This window comes from Triturus cristatus, chromosome 1_1 (genome assembly GCF_964204655.1).
Source record: "Triturus cristatus chromosome 1_1, aTriCri1.1, whole genome shotgun sequence".
Taxonomy (NCBI): domain Eukaryota; kingdom Metazoa; phylum Chordata; class Amphibia; order Caudata; family Salamandridae; genus Triturus; species Triturus cristatus.
The window spans coordinates 307371222-307386337 of NC_140579.1; the positions used below are offsets into that span (position 1 = coordinate 307371222).

The 15116-nt window shown below is 44.0% G+C and overlaps 1 long non-coding RNA gene across 1 annotated transcript in view; it reads right to left on the bottom strand.

The window, feature by feature from the left end:
• LOC146870159 (uncharacterized) overlaps window positions 1–15116 on the bottom strand; it is a 141630-nt gene that overhangs the window by 45063 nt on the left and 81451 nt on the right. Inside the window, exon 3 of the long non-coding RNA XR_014959117.1 lies at window positions 3960–4171. This is a non-coding gene — a long non-coding RNA (uncharacterized LOC146870159). The remainder of the gene's footprint in view (window positions 1–3959; window positions 4172–15116) is intronic.

Genomic DNA, 15116 nt, shown 5'->3' on the forward strand with positions numbered 1-15116 from the left:
TGACAAGCTCCTGCAGTTAAGCTCAAATGCCCGCCCGGTTAGCTATGGTAGCCTCGCTGGGTGGTGACGCTGTCAGCCAACATAGTGTGCTGCCGTCCCAAGAAATGGGGAAACAAGGTGTCAAGCACAAAAGGCTACTATGTAAAAGAACATTTGGCACGTCCAGTGATCAACAATGATTAAAATTTAGCGGGGTTGCCCAAGGGTAGGCAGTGTGAACGCCCCTGTCCCCCTTTTCAGGAACATTCTAGGATGGGGGTTAGGTAGGACTTAGTCAGTCCTTAAATGTTAGGCACCATATCGCTCAGTGCACACTGTATTATATCAGATAGATTCTCTTAGCTGGTATGCCTAGGGGGTTTCACCACAGATTGAGCTGAGCTGACAGAATTCCCATAAGGAATAAAGGATGCATGGCAAGGGCAGGAGGGCACCCTTGCTCATTGTCACATACTTCTAGTTATGAACATTCCTGTGCGTCATGATTTAGAAAGCAAAGGGACTGCAAAGGGTAAGCATAATCCTCCTTGCCCGAATAGCCAAAGTAGGCAGGCGGGGGTGGGAGCGGTTACCTAAAAAGTGGGCTACTGTCCCATTGATGGGGAACACAGGGGTTCAGGCACACACTGGGTTAGAAGGACGGCAGCTAGGTGGGATCAGCAAATAGATGGGGCAATGTGAGCCTTGGTGTCTGAAATCATCCTCCCAGAGTTGGCATGGGGCTAGGTCATGTGAGGCAGTGGAACTTTCCCGCAGGAGAATGAATAGTTCTTGGCACAGGTTCACAGGCCAGAAGGTTCCTTGGTTTCATCAGACACTAGCTGCTCTAGGCTAACGTCAAGGGCTATTGTGATATAGATGGGGTTCATCTATCACCAGTAGGGTGGGATCTCTTCCCTTAGATTTGCAGGAGGCCTGGAAATGAGCAATCGCATGTGTGCAATGTGCTGTTTTGCTGAGATCAGCAACTACATGGGTCAATGTGAGCTCCGGTGGTCTGAGATGATCCCCCGCAGAGGTGGCACGGGGCTAAGTCAGAGGAGGCCGTTAAACATCCCTGTAAGAGGGAACTGTTCATGGCGTAAGTTCGCAGACCAGAGGGGTCTGGGTTTCATCAGACACAAGCTGATCCAGGCTAATGTTAAAGGCTACTTTGCTAAAGATGGGGTCCATTGTCACCATTGCCATCCAGGCGTACACCTAGGTTAGGTTGACAAACATGGGGTGCATTTTTCACAGGTGGGCATGGACACTTTCCACTGGACATGCACAAGGCCCTAGAAAGCAGGTTGTAGGTCAGAAATTAGCTGTTTTGGTGGGGGGGCTCTGGCGGCGACGGGGTCCACCTCCAGAGCTGTGGCGGAGTTACAGGGCGATCTGGAAGCAGGCGGGTACAGTAAGGGTACCTCTGCGGCAGACGGGTACAGTAAGGGTACCTCTGCATGGCACAGTAGGGGTGCCGGAGCCAAAGACCAGGAGCCTCAGGGCAGGGTCCTGGAAAACTGCGACAGCGCCCCGGTAGTCCTTCGGGCAGTTGGGGACCTGCCAACCGGGGGTTTGCCCTACTACGCTCCGCCCTGAAAAGGGCGTGAGTAATAAGAGACCAACATGTCACGTGATCCGGATGAGGAGGATCACAAAAAGGTGTAGCACTGATTGGAAGTCCTACAGTGCTGGCTCATCAGGCAGGTGGGGCAGCATAGGTTGGCACAGCTGCCTGCCCTTGGATCGCCCGTAAGATAACCCACCATATTGCATACTTTTGTATGGCATAAACCTGCAGCAATATTTCCCATAACAAAAGTGATCTTGTGTATTTATTTATTCATGCATGCTCAGACCGTGTGTGGGTGTAAGTTGCCGATAATGGCAATATGCGGATGTCCAAGGTCCCCGCAGGGGGCCATTCCAACGTGCGGCCCTTTAGTGCCATTTGGGCACAAACTGCACTTTATTGGCCAAGGGTTGGACTCAGGAAGGAGTCCTTCGCCTTGGTGCGCTAGGCGCTTCACATCCGGCGGACAGAGGTCGGGGGAGGGTACTTATACCTCCCCCCTACCTCTCTGGCGTCCTCTTGCGCCAGACATGCTGTCTCCAACCCTACCACTTACCCGGTGTGGGGTTGGCAGGCAATGAACGTAGAACATTGTAATTTTTTTTTTTCGTTGCAGGCGGAGTTGCAGGGCGATCTGGAAGCAGACGGGTACAGTGAGGGTACCTCTGCGCAGCACAGTAGGGGTGCCAGAGCCAAAGACCAGTAGCCTCAGGGCAGGTTCCTAGAAAACCGCGACGGCGCCCCGTTAGTCCTTCGGGCGGTTGGGGGCCTGCCAACTGGGGGTTTGCCCTGCTACACTCTGCCCTGAAAAGGACGTGAGTAATAATAGACCAACGTGTCACGTGATCCGGAGGAGGAGGATCACAAAAAGGTGTAGCACTGATTGGGTGTCCCACAGTGCTGGCTCATCAGGCGGGCGGGGCAGCATAGGTTGGTACAGCTGCCTGCCCTTGGATCACCCATAAGATAACCCACCATATTGCAGACTTTTGTATGGAATAAACCTGCAACAATATTTCCCATAACAAAAGTGGTCTTGTGTATTTATTTATTCATGCATGCTCAGACTGTGGGTGGGTGTAAGTTGCAGATAATGGCACTAAGAGCACGGAGAGTGCAGCGATTGGGAACAGACGTTAACTAACCTATTCATGCCCCAAAGCTTAAGATCCCTGTTGAATGGGAAGCTTTCTATTTAATGAGATCATCTAAAAGTAGAACCCCTGAAAGTAGAACGTGCGTCTTAAAGGTAAACAATAATCAAATTCCCATAGGAGCACTGATGTTGAAACGAGCGGGAAATTGTAAAAGAACCCTGCTGCATGCCTATAATGTTACTGGTTAGGAAGACCGGCATTTGTTGGACTGCAATTGTAAGTAAAAAATGAGGCTTTTGTTGCTTGAAAGAAGTATTAGACAGTTGACTAACCACAGCGTGTTTTTTTAGGTCCGAGGAGAAAACAACTTGTAGGTCATGATTTGATATTTAACTTGTAACGTGTTCTATATAAGAATAAAATGAATGACTAATTAACACATCGCACTACATCGCTTCTGTGAAACAGCAAATCTGATGCACAATCTCCACTTCAAGGCTGATAACCAATCTGGTTTCTGCCTGGTGGGCATAATTACCCCTCAGATCACTAAAAATAAGTCAGAGTGGTGGGGGCGTGGACATGATCGCTTGTCCGTTCTGTTGCTCGATTCTGTGACGTGCGCAAAATAAAAATGTTTTACTGTAAAACCAGCTTTGAAAAGTGATACATGGGCATGAATATACAAATTGTATCTCAAAGTGTGACTGTTTTTTCAAATTCAAAACCGAAACATTCAGACTTGCGGTGCTAAAACGGCTTTGAGAGGGCGCGTTGTCAAGCATGCCACAATAACAGTATTTGTTGTGCCTTTCGTGTGCAATGTAGTGCAAACAAGAAGTAACTGCTATAGTTAGTGCAAACAAGAAGTAACTGCTACAATTAACACTTACACAAATGTGTAGACAGCATGTATTTCAGGCCTTCTGTGCACCAAAGATGACGCTGAAATAAGACTGCTGCAGGGGCTGCATATGCTTGGACGGTGGGGGCAGGGCTTAGAATGCAGAGTGGAATCAAACGTGGGAAATCAGTGACAGCAAAAACATTAGCAATAACGTTTTTTTTAAAGTTATTACACACAGGCATAGATGACTTCTGCAGGGGCTGTGTGTGCTCGGAGGATGGTGGGAGGTCTTATAATGTGACGGAGATTCCAAATGGTGACGGGCCAAAAGAACACTGCTGCAGGGGCTGTGTATGCTCAGATGGTGTGGGGAGGGCTTATAACGTAAAAGGGAATCAAAACTGGGAAAGCAGTTACGGCAAAAGCATCAATAAATAAAGATACAAAAGTTCTTACTCACAGGAGATAACAGTGACTAGTGTAAGTACACTGTACTTTACCGGTGCTCCTGAGCCCTCGAAGGAAATGAGCTATCGGCTCAGGGAACAAGACAGGAGGCAGCAAAGAAGAGAGACGCTGAAATGAACCAATAGTAAGCAGGAGGCAGGAATAGATTGGTTTTATAGATTACAGCAGGTCTTGCAGACAGCGCATGCGCTGTCAAAGCTTGACCTAAAAAAGGAAAGAAGGAAAGATCATATTGTAAACAACCATCAATGTCTTCTACTTTCACACCAGATAAATTGTGAATAATAAGGGCCTGTTTGTTTGCCCTATACACCATAGGTCATTGTGAGAAACTCTATCTGCCATGATAAAGCCCTCCTATGTTTGTAGGTGTGACATAAGCTAAGATCTTTGATTTCAGTCAGCCCTCTACATCCATGAGACTGCTATTGTGTCATTCACATTTTTCGTCTGCCACTACAGCATACAGTATGGGGCTGTGTCTCAGTCCACTTCAACCACAAACTATAAAGTAACTTTCAGTGGCAGCAATCTGCGCTTTCAAAAGGAGCATATCCACACTCCAATAAGTTTCATTAGGTACCAGAGACGTCTATAGCAATGTGAACATTTTGAGACCTAAAAATATTTTTGCTTATATCCAATGTTTTATTTTATATTGATGGGGGCCTAGCTTCTTCCCCAACAATACAGTTTTTGAAAAATCATGACAAAACAAACATTTACAAATCCAAAAGGCTGGTGACCAACACCAAACCTATTGGCTTTGCCAATGAATGTCTGCTGTTCGGGCCCGCAGCTTTGGACCTCCATGGGAGACTAACTGCTGCTGATCAGGCTCATGACCTATATGTTCTGTGTCAAAGGATAGGCTTTTTGCTTTCAGTATAGGCTTTACTGCTGTGTGATTGGCTGGCACTGCCAGGTATAGTTTAAATTATTAACTAGCATATTGAAGGTTCAATTTATTTGTGCAGGAGACTTTCTCAGTGATAGATATTCTCATATACAGGTTTATAGCACAGAACGTTCTCTGTTTCCATATTTCTTTCAAATATCTCAGTGGTCAAGAGGAGGAAATTCAGGTGACTGTCTGTTGAAACTGTAGCTTCATTTTTCTGGAAATGTTAAATTATGCTAAATAATTTTCTTGGACCTAGTTGTAGGAAACTACATGATTTTTCAGCATATATACCAACAGTGCTGAAACAAACAGTTCTTCAATGCAGTTATAACAAGTATATGTTGCTCTGTTTACCTATTGTAGCCCCTTTACAAATTCATTATGCCTCAAATTACTAATAACCCACCCCTCCGCTCACACTTTACCCATTTGGTTTCTTGCCTGTAATAACATGTCAATTCTCCCTTATTTCAGCCTGCTGTTCAGAAAAGGCTGTAAATTTAACACCTTCTATTCCCAAAAAATGGCATTCAGGAGTGCATCACTTTTGTTTTGAATACAAAAAGTTAGAACTTTAGTTGTTCATTAGAACTCTGTGGTGATGCTGCAGTTGATTGCTTTGCAGTTAACTGACAGACTGCTGCTGGTCATGTTTGTCTCTGCGTGTAAGAATGTTTTACTGAAAATGTGACCTTATTTTAGCTTTCTAGAGCACTAACCAAAAATGATATGACAAAAGAAACCCTTCATTAACTGCAGTATTATCTGAAGGAAAGGCTTTCAGTTCTACAGCTGTGATTCAAAAGGCAAAAAATCTTGTTTTGGGCTCAAATAGCCATGAATGAGCATTTTAAAACACAATACAGAAAAATGTATAAAGCAATAAAATCATGTTAAGGTAATTTTCCAATTCCTATAAATTTTCATGCAAATCAGACTTTATGCATATTGTAAAAATCCAATTTGTAAAATTAAAACAATAACAAGATAAAATTACAGTTTAAAATTATAAATAACAACCAAAGTAAAACCCAAGCCATCAGCTAATCAAACTTGCCTGTCTAAGTCTCCACATGTGCAGCACAAACCACGAGACAGTAAATATGATGCATTGTCTAGTATCGCTTCTTAGTATTCTATACGCAGGCGTATAAATCCTAAAACCCAGATTGTGGCAGACTGTTAAAATTAATTTAATTCTGATACCTTGATATGTTGGACAAAAAAGTACAACATGCTCAGCTGTTTCCATCATATGAGGGCAAAATGGAAAGATCCTGTTTGAGTCAGGAACGTCACATTTCCATTAAGCTGTAAAGGAGCGCATGGGTAGGACCCCCATGTGAAATTTGAGGTAGAAAGACTTTGCAAGGGGGGGTTCATTCTCATCTCAAAATGCCTCCAGATAATAATCAGCTTTAAACACCAGAAAGGAGGCAGGAAGAGATTCAGCCTGAGGAGAATGTATGGTTCAGTAGTCACTGTAGCGCCAATTGGCCCCTTTCAACTCTGGCTTTAAGACAGATATGGCATCTTCTGGGGAAGACCAGAGATTCTCATGCCCAATCTGTTCCATTTGATCTTTAACAGCAAGAAGCCTGGTGATCTTGCATGCCCCAGGCTGCCCAAGTATGTTTTCTAAGTCCCTGTGCAAAGGCATGAGCTCAGTGACTGCCCATACTCTCTGCCAATCCAGCACCGGATTTAGTCATGCTATGTCATTAATGTGTCTAACGTCATGATCTAACGGTAGCGGAACCAATGGGGTACAGGGGGTTAACTTACTTAAGATCCTCAGAAATCATTTCTCTATTAGCTCAAGGGCTCTGGCATCTAAAAAACCCCACAGTTCTCCACCATACAAAGTTAACCATATGGCTTGACATTTATAGATCTCAAGAGCATGAGTGATTGGGCGGAAAGAGGAGCTGCGTTGGGCCAGCAGAATGCTCACACAATATTGTTCTAATATGAGCCTGCTCTGCTGGGCATGGGCTGACCAGTTGAAGCATTCTGTCAGCATAACCCCCAGATAATCAAACTCCAGATCTATACCATTAAGAGTTGGGTTGGAGCGGGATGTTGGACAGGGCTTAAAAACTATGTATTTGGTCTTGCCGAACGTTAATCTCCAACCCCCGCTACCCCCAGAAGGACCCAAAACAGTCCAGAAGCTTCTGGATCCCCATAGGGGATGTGGATAGCAAAAGGGTATCATCTGCAAACAGAAGGGCCTGGATCTTGACCCCAGCAAGATACAAAGTCAACCTCACATTTCTCGAGCAGGAGTACCAGATAGTTGATATAAAAAAGAAAGAGGGTTGGGCCAACACACACCCCTGCCTCACTCCCCTGTTTACAGGAATTGCCCATATATTCCTAGGCATAGTTGTTACATAACTTTTAAAAGATTAGTGAGAATCCGTATCTGCACCAGCACCTTCCTTATGAACTCTCTGGGAATGAGATTGAAAGCAGATTGGAGGTCCACAAAAATGACACTGAAAAGACTACAATTCATTTTAGGACTCATGAATTTTTGCAGAAAATACATTTTGGATTACGCATAATGAGTAAAACCGTTCTATGATTAGATTTGACCTTATTTTTCAATCAACCATTGGTCACAGGAACATACAAACATTTTAAGTTCCATACAAGCTGACATGATAGCTTCCAAACATTTACTCACGTATGTAAACACAACTATCCTGGTGATCCGTGCAGTCGCTGGACCAACCAGATACTTTCAATGAAGGTGATACAGTACCTATTGCGTACAAATCCCATTTGTACACCAATGCTGAAATGCATTTTACACCCACTGAGAGTTCTCACAGCCATTACAGACTGCTGTAGTGAGAGAGAGAACACTAGCTCAGGGTAAGCGAATAATTGTCCTTAACCCTTTACCGACCTTAGAGGCTGTTACAAAAGTGAGTGTTCCAAATGCCAAATCATTACATCCACAATGGATTCAATGGGCTAACTCTCTCACTGTAACAGATGTATACTACAGATTGGATTGTACACTACAAACACAAGCATTCATGCAGTAAGAGCAAGAATATCCTCTGCTGAATGAAATAAAGCCTCAAGATTGATATGAATACATCATTTATACCAATGCATCTGCTCAGCCTGCCGTGGGGACACAACACCAATATTCCATGACATGCACAATCGTAAAGTGGCGGATGCATGACAGAAAGTTCTGTCCTGAAAAAACGCACACTCAGTCCCTAGGGAACTGTACAGCGCAGCTGGCAGATCTTAAAGCCCTGATAATGGCACTACAGAGTACGGATCACGAATTTCCCACATTTATAGTGTGTGAGTCATACTACTGTGTCCGGTTCTATAAGGAATATCTTCACTATTCAGACCTAATTAATTTAGAGATTTCAAGGGTTGCACAATTAGGCACAAGCTACTTTGGGAACAAGTAGCAAAGCCGAAATAATGCTTGCCATGGGCTCATGTTATCCACACATTGAGTCATCAACATGTTGGCGTTCACATTGAAGGGAATTCCATGGCTGATAAAGCTACTAATACAACAGTCCGCACTGCTGCAATCACTTGTTCAAGTGCGAGAATAGACATCATGGTGGCCATAAATTCTGCTCGCAATGACACACACCTGCTGAAAGGCTTTGCACTCAAGTTCTCCTACAAGTTAAATGCACAAAACATTCCATATGCTCTGATTCCAGGAGTGGGGGAAAGAGTAATATCAAACACTAATCGCAGATTGGGATTAATAGTAGCTGCACAAGAGGGTCTGGGTTCACCACACACAGGGGTCACTGCTACAGTCTTTGTACTGAAGCAGCTCTACTGGTGGCCATGTCTAAAGAAACAGACCAAGGACTTTGTCCTCAAATGTGACATCTGTCATCAGATGAAGGGTTCCACCATAGCACATCCGCCATAGACACCTCCATTGGTTTCAGACAAGCCTCTAACGGTTGTTTATTTGGATCACTGCAGCCCCTTACACTAAAATGGGACTTACAAGTACATCATGGTGGCAGTGGATTCATGCACCAGATTCCTGTGGGTTTGGCCACAGTGCTCGGCTGATGCTCAAACTGTTGTAAAGGATTTGCGAGTCTTCATCAGGAGATATGCAATTGACACACAACATTCCGACTAGGGTCCTGCATTTAGCTTCCGTGCTTACAAAGAAGCCATGTGAAGTTTGGGTGTAGCCCTCCTACCATCCCGAGGGAAATTCAGCAGTCGAGAGGAAGAAATGTGACTTAAAGCAGACCTTAACAGCAAGAGTATTAGGCTCTGGTGGCAGTTGGGTCAGTCACCTATATGGGGTCCTGAGGTCACTTAATAACATGCCAAGAAAGTCCGTAGGGGGTCGTACTCCATACGAAGTCCTGTTTGGTTTGAGAATGTGGGTACCAGATGGAAGAGGTGTGGCGCCGTGGCCAGGGCGACTGACTCCAGAATCTGGGGATCACAGTTCGATCCCCAGCGCAGGCGGCAGATTAGCCCAGCACCATGTGACTCTGGGCAATAGCTTGCTTAATCTTCCCGACGGCCCCCAGCGCCTAGAGACCCTTACGGGTGATTGTTCGCGCTTTACAAATGTGGATTAATAATCATATAATAATAATAATTTGATACTTGTATAGCGCACTACTCACCCGCAAGGGTCTCAAGGCGCTTGTACGAATACCGCTGTGGAACCCATCCTGGCTTTCCCTGTGAGGCGTCCACTCCTGGGCACCCCCAAGGTGGAGGCCAGGCATCCTTAGCGTTGTGGGGGCCATTGTGGAGATTAAGCAAGCTATTGCCCAGAGTAGCAGAGTGGGACTCCATGATTGGAATAGGCACCGAGGCGAGAATGATCAGGTCCGTGGAATTTTTGAGCCCAAGACCCGCCGAGGCGGGGAATTGAACCCTGGTCCCGGGCGAGACCTCTGCATCAGGGTCTGCCGCTCTAATCATTGAGCCACACTTCTCCACTGTGGCAGTGGAAACACCTCTTGACATCAAGGAGCATTTTGCTGTTTTACTGGAACTCAATGAATTCCAGAGCGCTCAAAGCAACGTCAAAGTAAAACGCACCACCACTGGAGAAGTGAAGCTTGTACCGGCAAGAACTGCCTGGGTCCCAAAAAGTGGGACTCTAAGTGGTCGGCGGACACTTTCACTGCTGCCACTGCATCCAAGCTAGCAGACACAACCTCGAACACTTTCCCCAGGGTTCCTTCTGATTCTGCCACCAAGCTCCACATGAGCCTACGCCAATTGTTGGTAGGAACTAGCCTTATGTCTAAAGGCTTGTGAGGGATTTTCTGGAGAGTGACACCCAGGGGCTCCCAGTGTTAGACCCACAGCTTTATTGTCGCTATCTTGACTAGGAATTATGACCATATTGACCAGGGATGGCCATATACTAATATCCAACAAGATATAATCTATAAGGCTGAAACGGAGTGGATGGTTATGTGTGTTTCTTCTCTCCCTGATGGATTTGGTTCCCCCATTGCACGCCTGAAGGCCATTGTAAAGCATAAATGCATTAAGTTGTAACACTACAGATGGCCACCTCTTAACAGTAGAGGGTGTGAGACCAAGAGCACCCTAAGCATGTTCCTCATCGCTAATGGGATCCTCATGAGGAATGGACAGCGGCTTAAATTTACAAGGAAAAATCTCTTGCTACTATTTAAAAAAATCTATGTGCAAATCTGCCATATGAGTGCCAATCAGACCAATTACTTGTAGCACTGCACCTTTATCCAGCAAGTCTGCCATATGCATTGTATAAATAGAACACCCCACCAGATGGAAAGGAAAAAGAAATACATTGAGTATCTGGAGTGCCCATGTCAATCTTTGCAGTTGTGCAGCATAGCATAGCATGGTCTTAATCCAGACTGATAACCCCCCTGAGGGTCTTCTCCTCCCTGAGGTCATAGCAGCGAAGGAAGAATTGATGAAACCTGCATGAAGGAGCGGGACTAGTGACCATGTCTCTTGGAACAGACAGATATCAATTGAGTCTATAAACAAGCCTATATTTGGGGCACAAAAGCATAGATGCTAAGCCAGCTACGTTCCAAGAAGCTACTTAAGTGTGATAGGACAGGTTGGAAGAGGTGTCACCAGGATAATTTTTCCCCAAGGCTCAGGGATACACAGGGTGGCCCATCACGACTAGGAGGAGGGGTGCGTGCTCTGAAGAGGGCGGTGCCACAACATGGGGAGTTAGTAGAGGAAGGCATCGCCTCATTAGAGAGTAATTTGGGACTGACATCAGCCCATCTTTCTACTAACCCAATGGCCGGAGAATCGATGTTACTATTAAACGTCTATACCATCCAGATTTAATTACCTCAAGATACCTTAAACCGTGTTACAACTTTGTCATAAACAAAGCATGTAAGCACTCTAGGTGCTCAGTAGAACTTTGTGGAAAATCTGCTATTAGAGGGTAATTTGGGACTGACGTCAGCCCACGTTTCTACTAACCCAATGGCCGGAGAATTAATGTTACTATTAAATGATGTTCGGCGTCAGTCTATACCATTTGGATTGTCAGTCTATACCATCCAGATTTAATTCCTTCAAGATACCTTAAGCTGTGTTACAACTTTGTCATAAATACAGAATGGAAGCACTCTAGGTGCTCATTGGAACTTTGTGGAAAATCTGCTATTAATCAGAGAGTTACGTGACAGGATGCTGCTGGTGTTAAAAATACATTTCATTCTGCAGGTCAGAATGTTTTACTGAAATGGATGAGGAAGATATTTGAGAACTCAGAGAAAATATGCTCCTATTTTAGCATTCTATAGCACTAACCAGAATTTGTAGGACGAAAGAACCCCCTCATTTTGTTAATTTCTATAGGAAACACTTTTTACAGCTTGAATTATATCAGGAAAGCTCCTTTTGTGGCCCAGTTTTGTCATAAATACAAAATTTCAGCACTCTACTACTTCATTAGTACAGTGTGGGAAATTGCAGTTGATTGCTAGGGAGTTACCTGACAGACAGCTGCTGGTGTTGGAAGTATGTTTCACTGTGAATGACATAATGTTTTAGTGAAATGGATGAGGAGTATATGTGAGACCTGATAGAAAAGGTGCTCTCATTTTAGCTATCTAGAGCACTAGCCATAAGTTCTATGGCAAAAATAAACCTGCATTGTGTTAATTTCTAAAGGAAATGCTTTAGGTTTTACAGCTTTAATCCCATCAAAATGGCATTCAGGTATGCCAAAGTTGTATAATAGACCTTTAATGTCAGCACTCTAGTTGTTCAGTAGAATGATGTGAGGAGATGCAGTAGAACACTGGGAAATCAACTGAAAGACTGTTCCTGGAAGTACATGTTTTACTCAGACTATCTGACTTTTTTCTCACATGGCTTAGGAAGCTAGAGTAAATCTATAGAAACTATGCTCTCATTTAGCTTCTGGAGAACCGGCCATAACTTCTGTGAGAAAATCATGAGATCAAATAGTTTTCTCTCAAGCTTGATTCATCAAATCCTGATCTGCATTTCTCACAGGGTGCAATCACCTTAGAACACATCACAATTGCTAAAATGAGTATGGTACCATCAACAAATGATTTAAATTGTGACTAAAATCAGTTATCACCCTTGATATGTGTTCCTTTTTGTGACCTTCAAAAACTTTTACCACATACATTTCAAAGGGGACCTTGTCCTCTAGTTCTATAACAGCTGCTACACATGTCCCTTCCGATTAGGGTGTGACCACCCTACTCCCTTATATTATCCCTGAGTCTTGTATTGGCTCCCACAACATCATGGTTTGCACTGTGGCAGCCAATCAAGATTGACTAGTACCCTTTAAAGTGGCCTATCAGAGCATATCTGAGAACAAATGGATATACCTATTTTGTAACCACTTCATGGCCACCCTGAGCACCACTTTAAACAGAAAGTTCTCGAAAATGGAGGAGCTGCTTACATCAGATCATAAAAATCATACTTTCTGAGTAAAGTTCTAACTTTTTGCCACATTTTGTGTAATTACATTCAGCCGTTTCTTCTGTAGCTGCGACTGAAATTTCTTATTGGAACTGACATTGTTATATTCCATATAGGTACCATAATATAGGACTCGGTAAACTCGTTACCCTTCACCTATATTCTCTCCCTACATTACACTTGTCACGGTTTACAGGGACTGACCTTTTACCTAGATATTACACTGCATTCAGAACGTGGGTTTTCCCTAGTTCGAAATCTCATACATTATGCATGAGGGTTCTTGGAAGCACAACAGGACTGCCATATCCTGCACAAAATCTATGTATAAAGTTCATGCCCGACGTCATCCTTAGACCGACACAGTAATGCAGCAAGGTAAGACCCCTGAGGAGACCAAGACTTCCCGGTCGACACACTGACCAGAGACACTGAGATTCCTGCATGCAGACACTCCAGATCGCAGTGGTCTAACATCCCTTGCGGGGTGTCCAACTCGAGACCGGGACGGGGTCCCACAGTATCACACTTCAGGTAATGGAGTTGACTAAATCCTAGAGGAAGTCTTGGCTTAACACCTACACCCATGCTAGGTACTCTTAGGTACATCTAGTTAGGGAGGCACCGTAGGAGTATGCATCCTTTATCATGTGTTTTATATACTTGAATGTATATTTATGATTATAGTAAGATGGTAGAACTATACCATCCTTTTACCTTTATAGTACTGTTAATCATTTATATCTTATACTGTCTAACGGTTGCTGCAGCACATCTATTTTACACCAGAATAACAACTGTTCAATAAATGCTTATTGAAATACGCCCAGCCTGTTTTTTTCAGCGCATCTCTCTGAGACAAACTAAGTAAGCACGAGTGACTGAGCGAAAGGTAGTATATTGTTTTCACGGTCCTGAGGGATCAAGGTTGTCATGTTCGATGCTTGATAAGAACTATTCCCTCCTTGGTAAGAGGAGATTCTAGTGCCACTGTGAGCTAGTTGGTACAAAAAGGGCCAACATAGCCAGTGGGTTGATCAGAGTTCTTCTGACACCAATCCTACAGTGTATGTTGTCTAAACACACAGATCCTGTATACTTGCTATAGGAACAACATGAGATGGCGCCACCAACGTTGGTTGGGTTCTTATTTAACAGTAGAATCTGAGTAGTTCAGTTGTGCTATTCTCAGAAATCCCTATTCACAAAACACCAGAGACGTCTGGAGTGGGTAGGCTAAACTCCGCCACAGCTGAGTAGGCAAAAAATCCTATTTATTAGCTGTTGGTTAATCTAGCTTGAAGGACACAATGTGCCTAAAATTGTGCAAAAATACCTTATCTTAAGTTTCCTTGAGTAGTTCTTTTTCTCTAAAACAATGACTTAAGATGCAGATAACGCGGGAAGAGCTGTGCAAAACTTGCACCTCTCAGATGAAGAAGAAAATGCAGATGCAATTCACATTGCAGAAAATATTAGAAATGCAGTCACCCTGAAACTGCTTGCGCATGGTTTAACACCTAGGGGTGGCGTGGTAGCTTTCGTGATTGAGGCACACGAATCATACCGAACAGAGGTATTTTATTCAAGGGTTATATTCTCAGCAGAAAATGCAAGGACACAGAAGTTGATGCACCAGCGAAATACTGTCCGTATTAGGACATTGAAGTTCCGCTCATGTACCAGGAAAACTTATACTGGTTTAAAGGCGCCCTACCCCATATAAGAGATAGAGTAAGACTTGGTCCACTCAGAAGAGAAGGAGCAACATGGCCAATATTAGCAGCCTACACACCACATCCTGACATTGAAACAATGCCAGGACCAGACTTACTCATACTTCACAGAGAACTAATAAAACTTTACAGAAACATGACACAATTCGTCATGAGTACACTTACAGTCCAGCCAGCGATGGTAACAACAAATACAGCTCACATTCAAAACAGAGCAACTCAAATTACACCACAAACATTATATTCAGTAATGGGTAAGATGCCGGCAAAACGTGAACAAATGCCATTCTGAATAGCTCAGAAGATAACACAGCTAGAAGCAGTATTCCCAAATACAAGCCCTTATGAAAAACACAGAATGCTTACAATCTGCTTAGCCATAGGGATAACACCACAGATAGAGGATTGTACCTCGTGGGGTACAGTTTTCGCTGCCATATATACCAGAACTCATGGTATCCTTTCATTAGCAGTAATACCAGACGTATTAAGACAAATACAAAATGAATGCGGACCAGAG